Consider the following 26,511-nt stretch of genomic DNA (forward strand, 5'->3'; position numbering starts at 1 on the left):
TAGGTTCCACCCATATGACATCACTTAACCTTAATTACCTCTTTAAAGACCTTATGTCCAAATACAGTCATATTCTGAGGTACTGGGGGTTAGGACTTCCACATCTGAACTTTGGAGGGACACAATTCAGCCCATAACAGATGCCCTTGGGTAGATGAGAGGGGATGGGCTGAAGTGCATATATAGAAGGTTTTAGCATATCCATAAAAAGAGGCTGGAAGGAAGAAAGCATGGGAACAGATATACAGAGTTTCCTTGGTTTAGTGTTTTGTTCATGAAATAAGAAGCCAGGTAATGGCCAAGAGGAAAGTTGGAGGAGATGTTGGAGGTTTAAGAAGAATGGAAAAGAGGTAAAGCAGTCATCTAGGAGAGTGGTGGAGTGACTGGCAAAGGGAAATAGAGTAGACTTGGGGGGCAGCACCAGGACCCACCTGAACTAAGTTGCCATGGCTTAAATGTGAGCTCCATCCATGAGACTGAGAGCTTTTTTCTCCTGTTACGTTCAGCTTCCTGGGAATGATATGGAGTAGAGATTTTAGTTTAATTAATGTTGCGGTTTTGCTAGATGAGTATGGTGATGGGAGAGAGGAATGAAAGAGCTGAGTTTGTGTACAAGGTCGTGATTATGATTATGAGCCATGGAATCAAAGTTGGGAGGAAAAAGAGGAGATAAGGAAGGATGACTGATAGTGTAAATAGAGTAGGATCCATAGGTTTGTAGCTTTCTGTGGAGTTGGGGAACTATTGGAGACAGGAGACTAGATAGAGCGAGTTTAAAGGGTAGGAAATGCTAGTCATGGAGAGGAACGCTTGAAATGAGATCTAGAGTAGCTGCAGTTCTTGGTCATGACTAAACTGGGGTAGAACTCCAGAATGAGAGTAGAACTAAGAATGAGTGGTTTAGTAAGAGTAGGAGGAGCCAAAGAACAGATCCTTCAGGGCGTTCATCACCCCCAGGGATTTGAAAACATCATGAATATATTACAGGAATTGTTTTACAGAGTGGGGTATCAGCAAGGTGCTGAAATATTCAAGGGATACAGGGGAGAGGCCTAGAGGTCTGTAGCTGACTGCAGCAAGAAAGAGCAGTAGACTGTAGAGCCTGAGAGCGTGACAATAATCTGGGCAGGGAAGAGGGTAGAGGGGGGCAGGAGAATAGTCTGGAGGAGACAATGAAGGCCAGTGAATGAAGAGTAAGGGGAACACCTCAAGCACTCCAGGTATAGGAAGGAAACAGGCACTGCCTGAGAGGGCTATAGAGAGAGTACCCTCAGGGAAGAGCCAGGTTTGAATTAAGATTAGAGCAGGAAAGAGTTGAGGATTGGAGGTTTTTGCTGAAGACAGACAGTGAGTTCCGGGTGAATGTGTCAGGGGTTGAAGAAATCTGTGCCAATGGGTCAGTTTAGGGGAAGAGAGTCTGGTGACAAGGAATGACCTGGGAGTCTTGGACACCCCATCTGACTGAGATACTGGGGTATGGGGAGGGAAGAAAGAAATCCTGACAGTCTCTAATACCAAGGTCAGGGATGCTGTGTTTGGGGTGGAGTGTGGGTCCAGCTGTTCAGGGCCTAGAGAACCATGGTGGAGGAGGTGGGCGGGGACAGGGAATGTTTATCCGAATCCTTAGGGAATCAGATACACACACTAACAGTGAGCGTAGGTAACAGCTCCAAAGAGTGTCGGCTAAGTATGCGTATAGGTGTGACCATATGGTGGTGAGGATAATTTTTAATGCGCCTGTTTGATTAATCGTATTTCATGGCCATTCTTTGTCTGAGGTTCATGTAAGCATTATGATAACCTATCAAGAAATTATATCCAGAACAGGCCTATGGGCATTTAGGATGATGCAGGGGAAAGAACATTGGATTTGTAGTGAAAGGTACCTGAGCTCAAGGTCAGGTTTTGCCTCTTTCCACCTGTGGGGCAGAGGACAGGAAATTTAAACACTCTGAGCGCCAGCCTACTCTTCTGGAAAATGGAGTTAATAATATCGTAACAGGGTAGTTGTGAGGGTTAAATTACACAACGGGTTCAAAATGCTGAGCATTAAGTAGTATTACTAAATGATGTTATGAAACAAAATCGTAGATGGATGAACTTTCAACTGAGAGATGGATAATACTAGTTGAGAGGTTAAATCTCACTTTGCCCAGCCTAGGAACCCATTGCTAAGCTGTCACTCTGTCCCTCAGCTGGGAGACCTCCAAGACTAGCTGGATCGGCTTCCATCCAGTAGAGGGCAGTCATGAGGGGCACATGTTAGGTACCATGGGATTTATGAAGAGGAGAATTTAAGCTGCTTTTCTGCAGCATCTTCCAAGAGAGGTCCCCTCTAAGAACTGACTTTTCTCTAGACTTCTTGTTATGTGCAGTAATGAACATTCGAATTGGTTTTTTTAAAGATAGCATCAATCAGGTGCTTCCCTGCAGTTGAATTCCTCGAGTGGGACCACCTTAGTAAGCTGTTGTGCACATGCGTGCATGTGTGTGCTTGTACGTGTCCGTGTGAAACACACAACTACTACTCAAGTAGCTCTGACAGTCCTTGGAACTCAGAAATCAGCGTGTCCCTCTAGGAAGTATTTCTCAGGGAAATGGGCGTGAGGAATGCTGAAAATTTAACCTTTGCCTCACCTTAAATGATCAGCAAAGCATAGAGTGTTACTTCTGTATAGAATTGGTTTGGGAACAATTGTGATCCACCTTTTTGATACTCTGCTTGATGTTTTTCTCCTACAGCTGAGAACTGGGGATTCCAAGCACCAGGGGGAGAGGGGAAACTTCGATTCACCTCCAACATTGTTCTCTAGAACAGGCCTCTCTTAGCATAGCTACATCCTGCAAACCTCCCCAGAATCCAACACCTCTCCCCCAAAAAGGCAAAAAATGCAGTGATTTAGGTGCTTATTTTGTGTTCTTGGATATCCTGGTAAAATAAATTCATTGAAAGCAGAAGAGACTTATTAGTGTTTTTGAAACCCCTACATGAAATGCTTAACAAGTATTTCTACAATGTGATCCACTGTAAAATGTTGGTCTATAAATAGGGAATCCATTCTGGTCTTATCTCCCTAAAGAAAGCAATGGAAATCTATCGAGCCAAAAATGAACCAAGCCAAGTGTTAATTCCTCACAAACCCTTGGCTCCTGTAGATTCCAGAACCTGCCATTGACCAACTTTGACAATTAAGCTTTCCCAGTGGAGCCTTTAGAAACACTAGTGAGTCTCTTTTGCTTTCAGTGAGTTTATATTTCAGCAGAAAATCCAAGAGCACAAAATAAGCATCTAAATCACTGCCTTTTTGTCTTATTTATTGGTGGGGAGGGCAACGTCAGATGTGGGGGAATTTTGCTGGATGTAGCCTTGATTGGCCTTGAGCCATGGACGGTTAAGAGAACTGCAGGTATGTATTCAAACAGATATTTGATTAATGTTTATTAATTTCCCAAGTTTAATAACACACACTCACACATACAAATATACAGTGAATACACATGCTTTTTATGTCCTCAGACCCTGGGAAACAGATTGCTGTAATGTGATCAGTCAGCCGTAGTTGCTTTGTGAACACAAACTACCACACTTCACAAGAACTCACTGAACATATCTAAAAGTGTCAGAACTGAGACTCACAGCTAGGAGCCTTGACTGTTTAGCCACCAGTAAAGACAGCTTATCTCTGCCCCACACTCACCCTACCCCATGCCATGTCCCTGGAAGGTGCTGTGAATCTCAGGCAAATGTCCATGTCAGCAGCTCTCTGTGGAGCCTGCTGTCTGTCTGAACAAGGGGTAGAAATTCTAACCTCTTCTTCCCAACAGTCCAACCCTATCCCTCATCACAACTGGTATGGGGCTGCCCCCTGGAGGTTTAAGAAAGCCTGTTCCCTTAAAGGCAGGCCAGAGAGGCATTACAGATATTGAATCTGGAAGAGATCATCTGACCCCTCACATAGAATAGAGCAGCTTCAACATTGGGAATCAAGTGGCACAGATGCAATCATTTTCGGAGATCCCTCCCAGCAATGCAAGACAGTGGGATTCATAGTAAATTTCTCATCAGGGAACTTACTGTAGCTTTTGAAACTGGGAAAAAGGGCTTTAAGTTTATCTATTAGTATCCAGATGGTTCAGGAAGATAATTCATGTCTTGACGGCACTTACTGTATATCTACTGCAGACGAGACAGTGAGCTTGGCATTATCCATTAGTCGTTTGCTTCCTGATCACTATAACTAACCTGTTAATCCCAATATACCTAAATTCAGGAAATAAATTATCCAAAGTAGCTGCTTTCTGGTGCTATGAAAATGATTATGTTTAAAAGCAGGAATCCTCTGGCCTCTTTATTATCTGGCAAATGCAAGTAAACAGGCCATGCTTTTTGTATCTCTGCATAATCAGTTTCAGTCAACTGGTTCCCCCAAACTACACACAGTGGAGTCAAACAGCTCATGCTGAATATGGGCACTTGTTGAATATGTAGGAGTGAGTGTATGAGGCTGAGAGAGTAAATAGTGATGAGCATGGACCACCCTGAGTTATCTCACTGCATGTGAAAATCTGTGCAATTTGGGGGGGAGCATGTGGAAACTCTCCTCATTACAGCTCTCTGCTATTGATAGAAATAGGAATCAATTAAATGTGACACAAAGAGATGATCACACTATGTTATTAATTAGGAGAAAAGCAGGTCACAAAGCCATCTGATAATATTTGAGAAAGTAAAAATATGTGTCTAAGCCTAGAAAAGCTGTTTTGCTGGGATATTAGTGATTGTCTCTAGCTGGTAGGATAACGATAGATTTTTGTTTTCTCTGAAAAAACCAATTAAAGAAAAAGAAAAGGAAAAGAAAGTATAACACTACTGGAATCCTAGGAGGCAGATTCCAGTTCTTCTCAATTGGTGAGTTTGAAATCAAAACAAGCATTAAAGCAAGGGGTAAAAAAGGAAGTGCTGGCCTGTAACTGGTGCATGTAAGATTTTTGCTCCCCTGCAGAGAAAAAAAATGATTAAAGAGTTGTTATTTCTTTTCTAAGCAGCGAGCATACTCTTGAAGCAGTTTTGAAATAGCTGAAATGCTTTCTTAAGATGTAAATTGCTGGACTCTATTTCATATTGACTACGCTGAAAGTTGTCCAGACTCCTTTGAATAAGAGATTTAAGGATGAGGGCCATACCACTTTCAGAGGGAGATTTCCCTTCTCAGTGGAGCTAAGCGGTGTTTCTAAAATATCTGGCTGGATCTTAAAAGTCATTCATGACAGGTGATAATTGATTACATATTGAGTTTTGCCAGAAACTCTAATGTCATTGGCATATAGAGACACAGCATTACCACAGTGTGTATGTGCAGAGAACTGGAACACAAATAGAGGGCTTCATAAATTAAATTTAATGTTTCGTAGCTCCTCTTTAACTAAACAAAGTAGGTGTGGAAATTATTTTAAGTTAAAATTTATTTCTGTGCAAAATAAAAACCAGCCTCTGGGTGTATATGCGGGACAAGAAAGCAGAATTTAAGATCATATGTAGCCCTAATTGAACATTAAAAAAAAGAAAAGATATTTTCATATCATAAGGACAAACTCAGATTCTGAAATTTCAAATAGGTCCTATTCCTTTGATCACTGCTAATGTGCCTGAAGAGAGAAGAAATTAAAGGTAGATGAGGAAACTCAATGACTAAGAGTGAAATTAAACCCTCACATTTAAGACATTTGTGATTTGTTTAAAATTTCTGAAATTGCATTCTACCTCCTAGAGCAAAAAGTGACAAACCAAGTGACCATGGGTCAAATTAGGCCCAGACTAGCTTTATTTGGCTTACACAGTACATTTTGTTTTATTTTGCACTTGTTTTGCTGTAGTTATGGTTGTTACTATTTTTAAGACATTTTAAATGTCCTTACAAGGGTCATACATTATATCAGTTTATCCACAGGCTAGCTTTTGTCATACCAGGCAGATTAACAAATTTATAGCAACTGGTTTATATGTACATTTTAATTTGTTTTGTTTTATTTTGGTTTTGCTTTGATCTCTATTCCAGAGCAGTTTATTTTTTAAAATTGCAAGTCTCCAGTCATTAGAGGCTGTGAAATCTATTCAGTGGGTCTGGGATCAGCATTGTTTTCCACAAACTAGAATAGATAGAAATTATCAGTGCATCACAATATAAAGGTAAGCATATTTTATAAAACTTCCACCTTGTGTGCATACCTGTGTGTGCACGTGTATATGAGTGTGCATGCATGAACATGCATAGACTATATGTACAAATTTAAAATGCACTTCTTGTGGTGGTAGTCCAAAAAGAGTGGAAAGCACTGCTCTAGAGAGTATCTCAGAAGGATTAAGGTCTTCCTTAAGTTTATATTGAAATTACACATTCCATAAACATATACATATAATTGATTTCACATACTATATCCGTTCCACAAATGCAGATTATATTCGTTTGACAAATATTTATTTTCTGCTACTGTATGTGTCAAGAATTTTTCAAATTCCTCTGCCTTCAAGGAACTTACATGCATAATGTTGAGTATACATGCTTAAAATATTTGATTACCTAAAGAATCCTTTAGGTCTTTTCTCTTTCCCAGTCCAGGCTCAACCCACTTCCTGTTCACCTTGCCCATCAATTCTTTCTTGATCACCCTGGATGAAAATGAAGAATTAAATCTCTTGCTGCCTGCCTAGGTCACCCATTTGGCACTTATTATATAGGATCTTGTGGCATTTCTTCTGTTGTTTTATTAAGTGACATTTTAATGTTGTAGATGAACACAAAAAACCTGCGGTGTGGACACTGTTTTCCTTCCCTTCCTGGGAAGATCCTTAACTGCATTGCTTGGCTGTTGATCCCTAACTGTGCTGAGCACAGTCACAACGGAACTTAAAAAGCAGAGAGATGCTATGGGTCACGCTACATAAATAAGAAAAACATTATTATACCCTGAGAACAGAAGGAAAGATCCAGAAAGTGGGAAAAAGAGGGTGAGAAAGAGGGGCTGGTGATGAATTAAATAGGAGAGCCAGCTGGTCTAGAGTCTGATAGAGATAAGTAAAGGAGATTTTAGGAAGTTTTCTGAATTTAAAAAACTCTCCTTTGCTACCTGTTCAAGAAATCTTCAATAGAAGCCTCCTGCTATATTTCAGTGTTTTTTTTTTTATAATAAGAGTAACCACATCTTTTTTTTTTATAAATTTGTTTATGTTATTTATTTATTTTTGGCTGCATTGGGTCTTCTTTGCTGCGCCTGGGCTTTCTATAGTTGGGGTGAGTGGGGGCTACTCTTCGTTGCTGTGCACGGGCTTCTCATTGCAGTGGCTTCTCTTGTTGCTGAGCACAGGCTCTAGGCACGTGGGCTTCAGTAGTTGCAGCACACAGGCTCAGTAGTTGTGGCGCACGGGCTTAGTTGTTCCGCAGCATGTGGGATCTTCGCGGACCAGGGATTGAACTCGTGTCCCCTGCATTGGCAGGAGGATTCTCAACCACTGCGCCACAAGGGAAGCCCTATTTCAGTGTTTTACGGAGTCTTTGTGGCACTTAGGGATATTGCACTGTGCCTCTGGGTACCCAAGTTTATTTGGATTACAACTATATTATCTAATACTTCCTAGGACTGTGCTTAGCCTTCACAGTCAGATTGTGACATTGAAGGAGTTTTAGACTCTACTGCTAACTCCATGACACTGAACTTGCAAGATTCACCTTTGAAGGGCTGGCTTTTATCTTTCCTCTGCAGTGAAGACTCAGTGCATTTGAAGGTAATTTTCCACCTATCCAAAGTTCAGGGTTTGTACCTTTTGTCACCTTTAAAATCATCAGAAGAAAGACATCACACCTTGTACTTGGTGCATAACTTGCACCAAGGATTTCAGAAAGAATCTATAAAAGTCAGTAAGATATTAGAGAAACTACTCACAACAGTGGGCACACTACCCTTTCCTCTCTGCAGTATGTCAAAGAAAACTAATATATTTGGATTTTCCATCAATAAATCTGAAGTCCTGTTATTATTCTGTCCAATTTTCTGACCTCAGACTTGAAGGTCTTTAACTCTGTCTTACATGACATCAGACAGAATCACTCTGGGCATAAGGCCATTCCACTGCTTCCTGAATTAAAAAGTGGCATGTTGCATGATCATTCTCACTCTGTGATCCCACGGATACATAGTTGTGTGTACACAATAGCATTAAATGTGTCAGTTAATCACCACGTGTAACCTATCAATTCAGGAACAGTAATCTATCCAGCATGTGCAGTGCTGTGTGAGAAAATCTCAGAGAGATGCTCTTATTTCCACATTTAAGGAAACCATTTTCCTGTACACAGAACCAGACATTTGGTATTTCTGTGTCTTAAATGTATTTTCTATTGATGCCCTTTATCAATCTGAGCACTAACTACATACACTGTAATCATTTATTGTTTAAATAAGATTTCTTGCTTTGAGGATATATTTTATATGAGCTGACACCTCTGGACCATTAATTTCCATTTCTGTAAGTTGTTTATATTATGCAGGACTAGTCAGTCACTAAGATAATAACGAGCTTTTCTTTGATGTACCTCAATCTTCACATCTGCTTCAGTTCCTCTACCAGATGTTCTTATTTATTTATATTCTTTGCTTAAGTTTTTGAGATATTTCTGCTCTGGGGAAAGACATATTAGTACAATAAACTATATTACACAGAATGTCAAAATAGTGTGCTCACCAGAATTGAACATAACAAAAAAAGTGATATGTTCTATAATTTCTTAAAACATACTTATAACGAGTTCGTAAATCCTTTCTTATTTCATATTCTAAGTCTTAGTAGTCTTGAAGTACCCACTGGCACAATGCAAAGTAACCTTTTAAAAATTGTTTCATTCCTGCAAATTGTCTAATATAATCAAACCAATTGTATCTCTCTGTGATCATTTAGTGCCTGTAACTACAGTCCTCCCTCTGTATCCAGAGAGATTCGTTCCAAGACCCCCCACGGATACCAAAACTCTCAGATGCTCAAGTCCATGTTATAAAATGTCATGTTTGTATATAACCTACCCACACCCTCCCGTATACTTTAAATCCTCCCTCGATTACTTATGATACCTAATACAGTGTAAATGTTAGGTAAATAGAGCTGATGTGGAGTAAATCCAAGTTTTGTTTTTTGGGAACTTTCTGGACTTTTCCAAATATTTTTGATCCAAAGTTGGTTGAATCCGTGGATATGATACCTTAAGATATGGAGAGCAGACTGTGTATCTGAATTACCTCTAAAATTATTTCCATGGCAAAATTGTTCATATGTATTGAACTCTTACTCTGACAGGTGTCAACTACAAATTGGCATTTTCCATTGGCACTTGCCAGCTACCTCTACAAGGATTAAATCATATGCTGCTGCAGCTGCTGACTTTCAACACCCCCTGAAAGGAGTTCAGGGTGGAGGACAGAAATGAGGCATCCTGTGCTCTGAGAAAAACTGGCAGAACAGGTCTGCAGATAGTTAGATATTTTCAGGAGCCGATTTTATGAGCCAAATTCTTGTATCTTCTCATATCTAGAAAAGCACTAAAATCCTTCATGGTGAGGTCCTCTCCCCGTGACTAGCAGTTACCTGCACGAGACTAGCAGAAAACTTCTGTAAAAATTAGTGCTGATTGCATATATTCCCCTTCACCAAAATCACATATATACTGACCTTCCCTCCTGCCTCTTTGGAGCAGTTTCTCAGAGCTATCTGGGATGCTGTCTCCTGGGCTGCAGTCCTCAATTTGCACCGGATAAAACTTCACTCACAACTCTCATATTGTGCATTCTTTTTAAGTCAACACAGGCATATGCACAATACTTTACGGACCTCCCGTTAAATCCTCACAGCAACCTCGGGAGTTAATTGTCACTATAATGCCCATCTTACAGATGAGGAAACTGAGGCTCCATGAGGTTGTATACTTGGTAAATGACAGAACAAGGGATCAAGGTTAGAACTGCTTAGCTCTCTCCTAACTTCTGTGCTACACCACGTTAATATCAAGCAGAACGATTTCATCTATAAGTCAGATATATGTTAATAGACACAGTTGATCAGAAAATAAATACCTTGCCACATGTCCATGTAGGAACTTACTTTAGGTTAATTTGTAGAATTTCAAGTAGAGGGAGGCCAGTTGAAGGAGCCCTGGATAGGAGCTGAGACTGGTTCCCCCAGGGCTATGTTTCTTTAGGGACAAAGTGGTGCATCTTCCTGGGGAGCATTATATTTTCCTCAATGATAAGTAGTTTAAAACAATACTTTTTATTAAAACAAACATGAGTATATTATGGAATGAATCAAAAAAGTTCCATTGAAGTTTTAAATTAAAAGTGAGATTTACCCTTTCTGGGAGAATTGCCCCAAGTCCCCTGAGAGTCAGGCATGTCCTCTCTTCTGCATTCAGGGTATATATAGTCACAGTGCTAGGAGCAGGGAGCCCTGGCAAAGTCTGGAGCAGGTTCTGGGGGGCATTTCATTCTGGCAACAGTTCGGAAGATGGATGTGAAGGAAGCAAGGTGAGAGGGAGGGGACAGTTTAGAAAGCCCGATAATAAGGGCAAAACACAGGTAAAGGATAAGAAGCAACACACTCAGGCATTTCTCACACACACACACGCACACACTCACTCACACACACAGCCTGCAAAATGAAGATGCATAAATGATTTAAAGGGCATGGGTCCAAATATCTCCCTCCACTTCCCCTTCCCAACCACTCTGTCTTCAAGTTAAATGTTGGCCACATCTGCATACACTTGGCCTGGTGTGCTCATTCAACCTCTTACCCAGCAGAGCCCCTCCAGCCATGACCCTGACTAAACATTTTCACACTCTGGGCAGTTTGCCATGGTCATTTGGTCACAGCCAATTATGTTTCTGGGCAAGTCCTGAAGAAGTCTGAGATGTCTGCATAATGGTGCTCTATATAGTCCGATGGACACATGTTTGGAGAAAGAGAGTTTCATGGTGGGAAGGAATGTTTTATTTTTTTCTCCTTTTCAGCTGAAGAGTGTTGTTTCAGGATGTAGCGACTTCCATTGGTGAGAGAGATTTATTACTTACTTCCTGGAGAGAGCAATTTTCTCTCAAGTGTGAACATTTCGACGGGGACATCCAAAAAAGTCACTAATTTTGTGCTTTTGCAACTTAGAGGGAAAGAGAAATTTAAATCTTCCCAATTTCCCCCCTCTCCTCAGGAGTGAGCAGTGCTGTGCTCTGCAGAACCACAAGGCAGAGAGGGAACCCGTGTTCCTTCTTTGCAGGGAGACCACAGAATCACCAGCTGCAGCTAACAATCTCTGTATCCACAAACTAACACAAATTTCTTAGTGGCTTTGGAAATCCATTGCAGCAAGGGAAGAGCAACACAACTGCTTATGTATTCTGTCCTTTCTCACATCCCAATGATGGCTCTGAAGATGTGCTTTTATCGATATTTTGTAAATTTACTGAAGGGTGGCAAGGAGGTCTCAATACCCGCGAGGCCTTATTTTCTCACTACCTTCCTCCATGGGCAATTTCATCCATTCCCATTGCTCTCCTTATCACTTATGAGCAAATGAGTGACCAATCAATATTCACACCCATGTCTTTCTGCTGAGTGCCAACCCATACAGCAACCACCTAACCTCCTAATCTCCCCTCAGATGTCAAACCCCACGAGTCAAAGTCCGAGCTCATCACCTTCCCTCTCAACCCAGTTCATTCTGGTGTGCTCCATATCTCAGTGGCCAGCACCATTTTCCACTCACTTTCTCAAACCAGGAACTCTGAGCATCCTATTTCTCTCCCTTTCTCGACACACAGCTTGTTCAATCAGTTGTCAGTTCCAGGTGGTTCTTACTTGTAAGCACCTCTAGAAGCTGCTTGGTTTACTTCTCTCCATCCCCACCTCCACCACCGTCCAATTGGTCTGTCTGCCCCCCAGTCTTTTTCCCTATCTAATTCTCCATCCTTGTTTCCCACTGCTGCCAAAGAGAATATTCTCAAAAGCATGCCTAGTCATATTAACCCTTTTTTAAAAATTCCCTGATGGATATCTGTTAACCTAAGAAGAAAGTTTAAATACCTTAACATATTCTATCAGTACAAGATACTTCATGGGCTGGCCCTGTTTACCTCTCATCTTTCACGTCTATAACTGACTCTACTCCCAAATCCAGACACACTAAGGCATTTGCAGTTTCCTATATTTCTCTCTTGCCCCTAAGCCTTTGCACACGCTGTTCTCTTTGCCTGGAACAGCTTCTAATGGCTAAACTCAAGCACACTGTCACATTTCATACTCAGGGCGTGGGATTAAGAGTACACGTGCATGACCCCAAGAGGGGGCGCCTGCTTCAATTTTACACCATAGGTGACTTTCTTGCCTCACCCTAGTTCCAGCCCTACGTACACTTCTTTCTCATCCTATTACCTTCTTTCCTCAAAATGGATTAGGTGCCTCTCCTGTTTTCTCCATTTGCATCCACTATTCCCCCCTACTGTAACATTTATTCGGCTATATTGTAATTGCTTTTTGCTCGTTTTTCTTCCCCATTAAGCTGTGAGTGCTTTGAGAGCAGGGACCTTGTATAACTTTCCTTGTCATAGCGCTTGACAATAGTAGGCAATTAATGTGCTTTGCATAAATGAATATACTTTCAGCCCTGTATGTCTTTGATATGACAGCATACCTATAGATTCAAAGAAAATTTCACTTGAGAGGGACCCCATAAATCATCAGGTTGAACCTCTCATTTTACAAATGAAGAAGTTGAGGTCAAGAAACTTAGGGCAAGACTGTTTCTCAGAATGATACAAGCTAGAAAAGTATTCTACTATTTTATTTTTAGCAGATATGAGTTGTCAGTGAAGTGAAGCATAAGCTATTCACCAATGACATTTAGTATTCAAGCCAAATAATGTAATATGGTGCTCAAAATGATTTTATAACTCCTTATAAAATAAATCAAGTTTTCATGAGATATTTTTCTTAAGTCAGTAAGTTAGCCTCCCCGCTCCAAACCAGCCACATTTCACAGTTGAACAACTGGGAAAATGCTAGAAAGAATAAGTAGAAATGCAACTAGAAAGAAGAGTGTTTACTAATTTGCGATACTATGTAACTTACTAAGCAAGACCTTTCCCTCAACTTCTGAAGACGAGGGGAAGTATGGCATTGCCAATCTCTTGAACATCTCCTCTATAAAGTTCTTAGAACCGTGAACAGTGTAAGAAGTGGGGATTGTCATGAGTGGGCAGTCAAGGCAAGGAGTTTCTTTAGGTGGTACTTATTTCTGTACCTGAAATTTTAGGTAATATATTAAGGAATTAAATTCTTCATACTTGGAGCGCTCAAGCAGTTATGCTAACTATCATTTAACAAAATGATAATTCATTAGGCTTTGAGATTTAATATCAAACTCCAAACAAATCAAACCTGAATCTGTTTGTTTTATATTCATGAAGAAGGATAGTGGTGAGAAAGCAGAAAGAAATATTCTGTACATGGAAAGTATATTTTTAAAAAAAAGAAAAACAGAATGCTGGAGAAATAATAATGCTAACTTGAGAAGCTTCTCCAGGGTACATGCCAGCACTTAGCAAAGCCATAATAAAAACTTCTTTATCAGCTGCTTCACTTGAAAGTCTGAAAGGCACAGGATCCTGCTGTGTGTTGTCAATGAACGGTAAAAGATGATTTTGGCGTTTCTACCCTGTGCAAAGATAACTGTTGAAATAAAATGAGCTTAGAATTTTATGCTGACATAAACTTTATTTTACCACTTATTATATGATGTGGAGAAAACCATATCTAGCAGGCCGTCTCTCTACCAAATTTTCCCTTTACAGAAAATGTGAAACAATTAAGGACTTGAGGGGGTTCTTATTTACTGAAGATCTCCCTGTCCCATTTCCTACTCCCACCTTGAATCTCTCTGTAGAGACTTGAAACCAGTGGTGTGCTGGTAAATGTTTAACAGCCAGTTTGTCAGGGGAGAAAAATGCCATGATTTGTAGCATTTGCCAATTTCTGGGTTGTAAATACTCCCACCACGGCCCATTACAAGTCACCAAGGTCACAGATTGCACAGTTGGGAAAAGATGTGTGCACAGTCAGCTTTTCAAAGCCGGGGGGAGGCAGCTCCAGTGCACCACTGCTTGAAACCCTGGGGCTGCCCGATCTGAAGAGAAGTCTTCTTGTGTCGTTCCTGCCAGAGCAGATCTTCAGGTCCTCCTTGCTTCCAACCCCAATTCCTCTATATTAGCCATGATTAGCGAGGTTATGCTACACAACAAATTAGCCCTGAACCCTCAGTGGCTTAAAACAGCAAAGGTTTATGTTTCATTCATGATGCCTGTCCAGCATGGGTCCACTGCAGGAGGGTACTCTGCTTATCAAAATTCCTCAGGTTCCAGACTGATAGGGCTTCATCTGGACAATGCTGGTGTCAGTGAAGGAGGGTCTGGAGATTTGTACTTGGGCCTTCACCATCTCAGCTCACGTTTCATTAGTCAGAACTAGTCTCACAGCTCCACCTATATGCAAGGGATTTGGCAAGTGTGAGGAAGCGGATGGAATGTTGGTGAGTACCACAGTCTCATCACAACCATGATGGTTTCGGTAGGCATCAGTGTTTCTTGATGGTTCAGGGCATACCAGAGTCAGGGGACCCAGCAGGGTTAAGGAGAAATAAAGGACCTGATCCTTTATTGCCTTGAGGAAATCAGAAGCTCAACAAGAATCTTCAAACAACCTTTTTTTTTTTTTTTACTGTTAATAAATACTAATGTGCCAAACCAATAGTTCTGTGACCAGGAAGGAGACTTATAACTCAACAAAATCCCCAGGTAGGTTTTGCTCGGTCCTCTTTGCCACACTTGAGAGATGTGGCAAGTTGTTATGAATTTGCTTGTCCAAACAATAAACTAGCAATTTGAGGTTTTTCTGCAGAGTCTAAAGCCCATATCCAGGAGCACAGAGCATTCCTGGGAGGAGGCGGGTCTTCAGAGTCCAAGTCCCCTGGAGACAGGGAACGTCTAAGACTGTGGGGACTCCCAGGGACTCTTGCCTAAGACCGCAGCATTTCATTCTGCTTCAACAGATGTAGATTTTGTGCCCAGGGAGAACCAGGTGTGGAGGCTTCCCCCAGGGCTTCTGCAGAGGGGAGGGCATCAGGTTCCTCGACTCTCCCACTCCTTCCTGGATCTGTATTAGCTGATTAGACGCAAGATCACTTTAAACACTCTCTTCTGAAAGCAAATAGCTATGCGTCTAGGGCTGGGAAAATACACTGAAATGGGTACCAGAAGAATGTGATTTCAACCCTAACTCAGCCCCTAGTTAATTACCAGAGCTGAACAAGTTTCTTCATCTCTTGCATCTCCATTTCCTCATCCACACATTGGAGGAGTAGGACTGGAACTACAGTGCTCACACTTGCTTTGTGAAGCCTTCCGGGCTGATCTGCACAGGGGAGAGAAGCTTGTGGGCAAGGCCCCAGGACCCCATTCTACTTCCAACCAGAGCAGATATGAAAATATATATATATATATATATATATATATATATATATATATATATATATATATTTTTTTTTTTTTTTTTTCGGTACGCGGGCCTCTCATTGTTGCGGCCTCTCCCGCACAGGCTCCGGACGCGCAGGCTCAGCGGCCGTGGGTCACGGGCCCAGCCGCTCCGCGGCACGTGGGATCTTCCCGGACCGGGGCACAAACCCGTGTCCCCTGCATCGGCAGGCGGACTCTAAACCACTGCGCCACCAGGGAAGCTCATGACTATATTTTTAATGTATTAGATTTGCGAGCAGATCTTTGGTTTGTTTGGTTTTCTTCCAAAGGGGTACCATCACTTCATAAGAGTTCTTAAAGACATATCTAATACTTTTTTTTTTTTTTTTTTTTAACGTTTCAAAGCCACTGGACTCATCTGACTACCTGAGAGAGCTGGAGAAAGTGACATAGACAGATGACACTTCTGTCCCCAGAGGTAAGGCTGCCTGATGGTCCGCATGGCACTCTGCTAGGACGCTTCCCTCCCTCAGATTGTTGGCCAGACTTCTCTAACTGCCGCCTCTCCCTCTCACTTGCCGGCACGTTTCAAAAAGCTCAGACTAAGTAAGCAATATGCAGAGTAGTCGGGAGTTAAGACTTCCCTGAAATGAGGTAAAAGATGCAACCTGCTCAGAGAGCATGTGGTTTGGTGTATTTCCAGAGAGTATTAAATTATACAAGAATTTTCACTCATCTTCATCTTGGAGGTCACAACATGACTCTCCTCTAATGAATTCTTTATATTGGCAGCTCTTCTGTTTTTCTCCCTTCCTCCCCTGGTTACTCACTCCCACCTCTACCCTCCTCCCCACCTTGCCATGAGCAGCCCTCTCTCCTTTAGTCTCCATGCGGGAACATGTGGTAATACTTTTCCTTGATGTAGGCCTTGACTTTGGTCTACACCCGTGTAGGCCTTCAAGGAGTGGCTCAGCGGGCCGCTAGGTGAGATTGCGCTCTGTGCACACACTTGCTTACCTCCCTGGCAGGCCAACCACTGCCTCTCCTCCTTCCCCTGGCTGCAGGAACCTCCAGATGGTGCTCCCAATATGCTGGTTTACGAGTCAAGGTACCGGTGATGTGAGATCCCACCTCAGGGTGTCCTTCCTCATGAAGCAGAGGGTTAATTTACAAAAGCCTGCAGCTTCAGAAGAAAGAACAAAGAGACACAGAGAGTGAGAGAGAGAAAAAAAGAGAGGAGAGAAATCATTTGTACTGGGAACTTTTTAATGGCAAGCACTATCCTACTTTAATATGAGGGTGATTTTGTTTCTAGTTCATAAGTGAGAACACTGAGGCTCAGAGAAGTCAAGTGAGGTACCCAAGGTCACAGAACCAGGAAGTGGCAGAACCAAGATGTAAAGACAGATTCTTATTTCAAGTCCAGCATTCTCTCTGATTTATCAAGCCCTTTTTTTTTGTTTTTGAAGCTATCCACCATATTAGAAGTATAAACCCAGGCACTATACTATGTGCCCTATGGACATTCTCTCATTTTTTACAGTCGCCCAACAAGGTAGGTTTTAATATCGTTAGCTTGAAGATATACAAGCCTCATTATAGAAATGAGGCTCATGAAGGTTACAGTGCCCAAGATCACACAGCCAAACACAGAAATGATTCAGATGCTTTCTGCCCAAAATCTATCCGTTACTTTCCATGACTTTCCAGGATAAAGAGCGCCTCAGAACTTCCCATGCTTTCAGAACAAAAGCGAATCCTCATCTTAACACACCAGGCCCATCATGGTCTGGCTCCTGCCCACCTTTCTTACTGCTCCTCCATTGACGCCAATCTCCCATACCATATGGAGCTCTTTTCAGTTCCTCAAGCCAGTGTCTCAGCCCTGTGTGCATCATATGTGCTGTTCACTCTTCCCATCTTCATCTACTTTTACCTTCCTACAACTCAGTTTGCGGCCCCTTTTCTGGGAAGCACCCTGCCCCCACGTGTCCCACCACCAACCCCCTCATCACAAAATCAGGTTTAATTACCAGTCCTCTTGCTCTTGCAATACCTGATGAATATCTAAACCAAAGCACTGAGCACACCATCATGGAATTGTCTGTTGAGGTAAGCATCACCACCATCAGACCCTATATCCCCCTTGAAGATACACAACGTATTTTATATACCTTTGTATTCCCAAAGTTTACCATAATACCTAAAACAAAGCAGAGCTCAGAAAGTTTGTTGAATAAGTGAAAGAATGAGAAAAGTAGAAGGGAAGGGGAGGGGAGGGGAGAGGAGAGAAGGACTGAAGGGAATAAAGGGAGAGGGTAATAAGGACTGAGCTCAGATCTTTCTGATTCCAAAGCAGACAAGACTTCTACCATCCCATACTCAACCCAAGATGCTCCCCACTGTATCAAAGATGTGACTGTGCTCTCATTCTCCCTTTTTTTTAAAAAACTAAATTGAAGTATAGTTGATTTACAATATTATGTGAGTCCTTTCTCTTTTTTACTCAGGCACTGAGAGCCTCATTCTCTGCTATAGCTGCCACCTGGCTCTGCTTATGACACCAAATAGCTCCCTGCTAGGATTCTTCAGCGTTCTCCATAAGACTTCTCTCCTCTGTATATTTGTCTTTCTCAATAGCTAATATCTACTCCATAAATGCTGTGAGTAGGCACTGGTCTAAGCACTTTATGTGGATTACTTTTAACCCTCAGAACAACCTCATGAGATTGGCATAATTATTACCTCTGCTTAACATATGGGGAAACTGAGGCAGGAGAGGCTGACTTGCCCAAGGCCATACGTATATTAAGTGGTAGAGCTGGGATTTGAACCAAAGCAGCGTAACTCTTAAGAATGTGCTTTATTTTAAGATCTACTGCTTCACACACACATAAACTTGAGATCAGATTGTACAAACTATGTCAGTAACTTGCTTTTTCATAGTTAATAATATACCTAGAAAAGTTTTCATGTAATTTAATACTCTTCTGAAACATCATTTTAATAGGTGCATAATATTTCATCATATTTATGAGCCACTATTAATGAATTAATCAATTTCCTATTGGCAGAAATTTAGATTATTTTCCAACCTACTATAAACACACTGTGATGAACATCATAACTGAATTTTTGTTTACAGCTTAGAATTGAAATCACTTGGCCAAAAGGTAAGAAATTTACACATATCCATCATCCACACCCTCCAGTGTAGCTCAAACATAAATGGACTGTACAGTAGATTCCCCCTCATCCGTGGTTTTGATTTCCATGCTTTCAGTTACCTGCAGTCAACTGAGGTCCGAAAATATTAAATGGAAATTTCCAGAAATAAATAATCGATAAATTTTAAATTGTGTGCTGTTCTGAGTAGCGTGATGAAATCTCACACACTTCCTGCTGGGGTGTGAACCATCCTTTTGTCTCGTGTATCCCACCCCTTAGTCACCATCTTGGTTATCAGATCGACTATCCTGTATAGCAGTGTTTGTGTTCAAATCACCCTTATTTTATTTAATGAAAACCCCAAAGCACTAGAGTTGTGATGCCAGCAACTTGGATTTGCCAAAGAGAAGCTGTAAAGTGCTTCCTTTAAGTAAAAAGGTAAAAGTTCTTGACTTTAAAAGGGAGAGAAAAAAAAATCATATGATGTGGTTGCTTAAGGTTAGTTAAGCTTGAGGTTAGTTAAGATGGTAAAGGCATTAAATTTGTACAAAAAGGTATTTTGAGAGAGAGAGACCATATGCACATAACTTTTATTTCAATATATTGATATAATTGTTCTATTTTATTATTAGTTACTGTTGTTAATCTCTTACTGTGCCTAATTTATAAATTAAACATCATAGGTGTGGATGTCTAGGGAAAAACATAGTATATATAGGGTTTGGTACTATTCGTGGTTTCAGGCATCCACTTGGGGTCTTTGAACGTATCCCCCCATGGATAACAAAGGACTGCTGTATCTCAGTTGTTGATCATTAGAGATATTAAGTAGAACAGCTTGCCCTCTAGGGCTTTTCTGCCAAGCTCTTCTCTATTCTTAGACCTGATCATAATAAATGGAGGGAAGGAAAAAAACATCCTAAGCCAGGCATGTGCTGTTGTCAAAGATTGTCCAGATACTTCTCCTTGGACCAGTGCCACCGCCTACTGCTCAGGTGCACGCCTCCCTCAGCCTTTCTCCTCTATCAATGCCACATCAGAATGAGTTATCATTTGCAGTTCAGCAGTTGGTCTCATCAACATGGGGCCCCTTCCCATTTGGAATTCCTACCAAAGGAATGACAGCAGGGAGTGGGAGGTGCAGAAAGGTCCTGGAGGGAGAGGTATAAGGGGGATCCCTATAAGCTAACCTGTCCATTAACCTACATAGCATCTCCTTGGAGAATTCAGGGGAGGGGATAAGCAAAGCCACTCTTTAGAAGGTGGTGAACCTCACTTAGGATAGGGAGACCATGTAAAATAATCCAAGTGAGAAAAAAATAGAGATAAACGGAAAAGTATGTCTTAAGTGCTTATTAAAATAGTGACAATAGCTGGAGAATCCTCTGTATGCTAATTAAAGTGAAGAAGAAAGAAATTTAGAAAATAACACATTAAGAAGGACCTTGAGAAATAACACAGCAAATACAGATGAGGTGACTGGTATCCTATGAGTTTTCTGTCAAACCATTTTGTCATGAACCTCCTCATCTGGGCACCACACGAGGAATGATGAGTAATTCTCTGACACATTCATTCAAGGATGTTTTATTGAGCCCCTAAAACTAACTAATGTTTACCAAGCACTTTATAGTTTATAAAGCTCTGTTCATACACATTTATCACATCTTATCCTCAAACAATCATGTGGGGCAATTATTACTGTTACTTAATATTTGTGAGTAAACTGAAGCTAACAAACTGAATTAGCTTACCCAGAAGCATACACTGTGGTGGTTAATTTTATGTGTCAACCTGACTGGGTCATGGAATGCCCAGATGTTTGGTTAAACGTGATTTCTAGATCTGTCTGTGCCTGCGTTTCTAGAAGGGACTAGCATTTAAATCAGCGGACGAAATAAAGCAGATTGCCCTCGCCAATGTGGGGTGGGGCGGCATTATCCAACCTGTTGAGGGCTTGAACAGAACAAAGAGACAGAGGAAGGGAGAATTTGTGCTCTTGGCTCCACTGTGTGAGTGAGGACATCAGTCCTCTCCTGCCCTCAGGCTCAAACTTACACCTTACATTTGTTCTACTCGTTCTCAGACCTTCGGGTTAGACTGGAGCTACACGTGGCAGATTGGGAGATTTCTCAGCCTCCAGAATTGTGAGAGCCAATTCGTTAGAATAAATCTCTTATATATATATATATATATATAATATATGTATACATATATAGTCATCAAATATATATACTATATATATAAATCTGTATTTGTTGTGCTCTTTTTAAAGTCCTTAATGTGATATATATATATATATATATATATATATACACATATGTTCTGTTTCTGTGGAGAACCCTGACCAATACACATAGCTAGAGCTGGAATTTGAATACAGGCCTCTTGACTCCAAATCATCTGGTACCTACTCAGTGCAAGACCCTGCCAGCAAGGCAGAGATGAAAGTGCAAAGCTCGTAGAGAGAGTGCATGAAAGTCCAGTGGGGAGGAAACTATCTTTTCTGTGCTTGAGACAAAGGCCTCCAGTAATCAATAACAGACAGTGAGTCCCGAATTCCACTGTGTGTCTAACACTGACCTAGGCACAGTGGAAACTAAAAGAAATAGAATATGTCTGGGGGATCCTTTGCCTATTAAGACATAAAACAGTTATTGAAATGAAGTTGTTAGTGTTGGCTAGAAGAATTAATGACACTTTCCTAAAGGAGGCAAGGCTTGATCTAAGAAAAACTTACAGCAGAGAAGGGATCATTTCAGTGGTGGGTCATAATGAGTAAAGACATGGAAATAATAACTAGCCGTGATTTTGTGGGTAGATGAGGAAGAGGGTGGGGAAAACTAGTCAAAGATATGTTTAATTAGAATATAGTGTTTATATTAAAAAGAAGAAGAAAAAGTGGGTGAGTAGAATGAGACCAGGTTATAGAGGAAGACTTAGAAAGCAAACAAAATCCATCCCTTTAACAAAGATTTACTGAGTGCCTTCTATGTGCTAAGCCCCAGGGATAAATAAAAATGAATAAATCATCGTGTCTTCTCATCAAAAGTTATCTGCTCCCAGTCTTGGGAACTTGGATTCCACACTGTAGGCAAGAGAGAGTTATTAAAGGTCCTTGAGTGGAGAGTAACCAAGATGGTGGAGTAGAAGGATGTGCTGTCACTCCCTCTTGCGAGAACACTAGAATCACAACTAGCTGCTGGACAATCATTGACAGGAAGACACTGGAACTGACCAAAAAAGATACCCCACATCCAAAGACAAAGGAGAAACCACAATGAGATGGTAGGAGGGGCGCAACCACAGTAAAATCAAATCCCATAACTGGTGGGTGGGTGACTCACAGACTGGCAAACACTTATACCACAGAAGTCCACCCACTGGAGTGAAGGTTCTGAGCACCACATCAGGCTTCCCAACCTGGGGATCTGGCAACGGGTGGAGGAATTCCTAGAGAATCAGACTTTGAAGCCTAGTGGGAATTGATTGCAGGACTTCGACAGGACTGGGGGGAAACAGAGACTCCACTCTTGGAGGGCACACACAAAGTACTGTGGGCATCGGGACCCAGGGGAGAGAGCAGTGACCCTGTGGGAGACTGAACCAGACCTACCTGCTATTGTTGGAGGGTCTCCTGCAGAGGCAGTGGGTGGCTCTGTTTCACCGTGGGGACAAGGACACTGGCAGCAGAAGTTCTGGGAAGTACTCCTTGGCGTAAGCCCTACCAGAGTCTGTCAGTAGTCCCACCAAAGAGCCCACGTAGCCTCCAGTGTTGGGTTGCCTCAGGCCAAACAACCAACAGGGAGGGAACCCAGCCCCACCCATCAACAGTCAAGTGGATTAAAGTTTTATTGAGCTCTGCCCACCAGAGCAACAGTCAGCTTTACCCACCACCAGTCCTTCCCATCAAGCCTCTTAGATAGCCTTATCCACCAGAGGGCAAACAGCAGAAGCAAGAACTACAATCCTGCACCCTGTGGAACAAAAACCACAGTCACAGAAAGATAGACAAGATGAAAAGGCAGAGGGCTATGTACCAGATGAAGGGACAAGATAAAACCCCAGAAACACAACTAAATGAAGTGGAGATAGGCAACCTTCCAGAAAAACAATTCAGACTAATGATAGTGAAGATGATCTGGGACCTCAGAAAAAGAATGGAGGCAAAGATCGAGAAGCTGCAAGAAATTTTAACAAAGACCTAGAAGAATTAAAGAACAAACAAACAGAGATGAACAATACAATAACTGAAATGAAAAATACACTAGAAGGAATCAACAGCAGAATAACTGAGGCAGAAGAACGGATAAGTGACCTGGAAGACAGAATGGTGGAATTCACTCCTGTGGAAAAGACTAAAGAAAAAAGAATGAAAAGAAATGAAGACAGCCTAAGAGACCTCTGGGACAACATTAAATGCAACAACATTTGCATTATAGGGGTCCCAAAAGGAGAAGAGAGAGAGAAAGGACCCAAGAAAATATTTGAAGAGATTATAGTTGAAAACTTCCCTAACATGGGAAAGGAAATAGCCACCCAAGTCCAGGAAGCACAGCGAGTCCCATACAGGATAAACCCAAGGAGAAACACCCTAAGATACATAGTAATCAAATTGGCAAAAATTAAAGACAAAGAAAAATTATTGAAAGCAGCAAGGGAAAAATGACAAATAACATACAAGGGAACTCCCATAAGGTTAACAGCTGATTTCTCAGCAGAAACTCAACAAGCCAGAAGGGAGTGGCATGATATACTTAAAGTGAAGAAAGGGAAGAACCTACAACCAAGATTACTCTAACTGGCAAGGATCTCATTCAGATTCAATGGAGAAATCAAAAGCTTTACAGGCAAGCAAAAGCTAAAAGAATTCAGCACCACCAAACCAGCTCTACAACAAATGCTAAAGGAACTTCTCTAAGTGGGAAACACAAGAGAAGAATAGGATCTACAAAAACAAACCCAAAACAATTAAGAAAATGGTCATAGGAGCATACATATAGATAATTACCTTAAACGTGAATGGATTAAATGCTCCAACCAAAAGACACAGGCTCACTGAATGGATACAAAAACAAGACCCATATATATGCTGTTTAAAAAAGATCCACTTTAGACCTACGGACACATACAGACTGAAAGTGAGGGGATGGAAAAAGATATTCCATGCAAATGGAAATCAAAAGAAATCTGGAGTAGCTATACTCATATCAGGTAAAATAGACTTTAAAATAAAGAATGTTACAAGAGACAAGGAAGGACACTACATAATGATCAAGGGATCAATCCAAGAAGAAGATATAACAATTATAAATATATAATCACCCAACATAGGAGCACCTCAATACATAAGGCAACTGCTAACAGCTATAAAAGAGGAAATCGACAGTAACACAATAATAGTGGGGGACTTTAACACCTCACTTACTCCAATGCACAGATCATGCAAAATGAAAATAAATAAGGAAACAGAAGCCTTAAATGACACAATAGAGGGGCTTCTCTGGTGGCACAGTGGTTGGGAGTCCGCCTGCCGATGCAGGGGACACGGGTTCATGCCCCGGTCTGGGAAGATCCCACATGCTGCGGAGCGGCTGGGCCCGTGAGCCATGGCTGCTGAGCCTGCGCGTCCAGAGCCTGTGCTCAGCAGTGGGAGAGGCCACAACAGCGAGAGGCCCGCGTGCCATAAAAAAAAAAAAAAAAAATGACACAATAGACCATATAGATTTAATTGCTATTTATAGGACATTCTATCCAAAAACAGCAGAGTACACTTTCTTCTCAAGTGCGCACGGAACACTCTCCAGGATAGATCACATCTTGGGTCACAAATCAAGCCTCAGTAAAGTTAAGAAAATTGAAATCATATCAAGCATCTTTTCTGACCACAACACTGTGAGATTAGAAATGAATTACAGGGAAAAAAACGTAAAAAACACAAACACATGGAGGCTAAACAATACGTTACTAAATAACCAAGAGATCACTGAAGAAATCAAAGAGGAAATCAAAAAATACCTAGAGAAAAATGACAATGAAAACACGATGATCCAAAACCTATGGGATGCAGCAAAAGCAGTTCTGAGGGGGAAACTTATAGCTATACAAGCCTACCTCAAGGAACAAGAAAAATCCCAAGTAAACAATCTAACTTTACACCTAAAGGAACTAGAGAAAGAAGAACAAACAAAACCCAAAGTTAGCAGAAGGAAAGAAATCATAAAACTCAGAGCAGAAATAAATGAAATAGAAACAAAGAAAACAATAGCAAAGATCAGTAAAACTAAAAGCTGGTTCCTTGAGAAGATAAACAAAATTCATAAACCATTAGCCACACTCATCAAGAAAAAGAGGGAGAGGACTCAAATCAATAAAATTAGAAATGAAAAAGGAGAAGTTACAAGAAACACAAAGCATCCTAAGAGACTACTACAAGCAACTCTATGCCAATAAAATGGACAACCTGGAAGAAATGGACAAATTCTTAGAAAGGTATAAGCCTCCAAGACTGAACCAGGAAGAAACAGAAAATATGAACAGACCAATCACAAGTAATGAAATTGAAACTGTGATTAAAACTCTTCCAACAAACAGAAGTCCAGGACCAAATGGCTTCACAGGTGAATTCTATCAAACATTCAGAGAAGAGCTAACACTCATCCTTCTCAAAGTCTTTCAAAAAATTGCAGAGGAAGGAACACTCCCAAACTCATTCTATGAGGCCATCATCACACTGATACCAAAACCAGACAAAGATACTACAAAAAAAGAAAATTACAGGCCAGTATCACTGATGAATATAGATGCAAAAATCCTCAACAAAATACTAGCAAACAGAATCCAACAACACATTAAAAGGCTCATACACCACAATCAAGTGGGATTTAACCCAGGGATGCAAGGATTCTTCAATATACGCAAATCAATCAATGTGATGCAACCATATTAACAAATTGAAGAATAAAAATCATATGATCATCTCAATAGATGCCGAAAAAGCTTTTGACAAAATTCAACACCCATTTATGATCAAAACTCTCCAGAAAGTGGGCATAGAGGGAACCTACCTCAACATAATAAAGGCCATATATGAAAAACCCACAGCAAACATCATTCTCAATGGTGAAAAACTGAAAGCATTTCCTCTAAGATCAGGAACGAGACAAGAATGTCCACTCTCACCACTATTATTCAACATAGTTTTGGAACTCCTAGCCACGACAATCAGAGAAGAAAAAGAAATAAAAGGAATACAAATTGGAGAAGAAGAAGTAAAACTGTCACTGTTTGCAGATGACATGATACTATACATAGAGAATCCTAAAAATGCCACCAGAAAACTACTAGAGCTAATGAATGAATTTGGTAAAGTAACAGGATACAAAATTAATGCACAGAAATCTCTTGCATTCCTATACACTAATGATGAAAAATCTGAAAGAGAAATTATGGAAACACTCCCATTTACCATTGCAACAAAAAGAATAAAGTACCTAGGAATAAACCTACCTAGGGAGACAAAAGACCTGTATGCAGAAAACTATAAGACACTGATGAAAGAAATTAAAGGTGACACCAACAGATGGAGAGATATACCATGTTTTTTTTTGGAAGAATGGATATTGTGAAAATGTCTATACTACCCAAAGCAATCTACAGATTCAATGAAATTCCTATCAAATTACCAATGGCATTTTTTTACGGAAGTAGAACAAATCATCTTAAAATTTGTATGGAGACACAAAAGACCCCGAATAGCCAATGCAGTCTTGAGGGAAAAAA

The sequence above is a fragment of the Orcinus orca genome, chromosome 1, assembly GCF_937001465.1.
Source record: "Orcinus orca chromosome 1, mOrcOrc1.1, whole genome shotgun sequence".
Taxonomy (NCBI): domain Eukaryota; kingdom Metazoa; phylum Chordata; class Mammalia; order Artiodactyla; family Delphinidae; genus Orcinus; species Orcinus orca.